Here is a 973-nt window from a genome sequence, read left to right on the forward strand (position 1 = left end):
CACGGCGGCCAAAACGTTTTTAAATAACATGGCCTACCTTTGATGATCTTGACTTGAAAGAGAACTTCTCCTGTCCTTTCGGATGAATTGGTTGATGGCTGGGTCCTGCAACTGATCCTTTGCTTTATATTTTTCAATGTGTGTGTGTGTGTGTGTGGACACCTTTGTAAATACAGTTGATTACATGCTGGCCCATGTGTAGGAGCTAGCAGCGAAGGCCATATTACCTTAGCTAGGGCTACAAAACAGTGGCAGCGGCGGCCGGAATCAAATCAGTTGGCACGGGCGGCCAAAACGTTTTTAAATAACATGGCCTACCTTTGATGATCTTGACTTGAAAGAGAAGTTCTCCTGTCCTTTCGGATGAATTGGTTGATGGCTGGGTCCTGCAACTGATCCTTTGCTTTACATTTTTCAGTGTGTGTGTGTGCGTGTGTGCGTGTGTGCGTGTGTGCGTGTGTGCGTGTGTGCGTGTGTGCGTGTGTGCACCTTTGTAAATACAGTTGATTACATGCTTGCCCATGTGTACGAGCTAGCAGGGAAGACCATATTACCTTAGCTAGGGCTACAAAACAGTGGCAGCGGCGGCCGGAATCAATCAGTTGACACGGCGGCCAAAACGTTTTTAAATAACATGGCCTACCTTTGATGATCTTGACTTGAAAGAGAACTTCTCCTGTCCTTTCGGATGAATTGGTTGATGGCTGGGTCCTGCAACTGATCCTTTGCTTTACATTTTTCAGTGTGTGTGTGTGCGTGCGTGTGTGGACACCTTTGTAAATACAGTTGATTACATGCTGGCCCATGTGTAGGAGCTAGCAGCGAAGGCCATTTTACCTTAGCTAGGGCTACAAAACAGTGGCAGCGGCGGCCGGAATCAAATCAGTTGGCACGGCGGCCAAAACGTTTTTAAATAACATGGTCTACCTTTGATGATCTTGACTTGAAAACGAAGTCCATTCTCCTGTCCTTT

Source organism: Osmerus mordax, chromosome 22 (genome assembly GCF_038355195.1).
Source record: "Osmerus mordax isolate fOsmMor3 chromosome 22, fOsmMor3.pri, whole genome shotgun sequence".
Lineage (NCBI taxonomy): Eukaryota > Metazoa > Chordata > Actinopteri > Osmeriformes > Osmeridae > Osmerus > Osmerus mordax.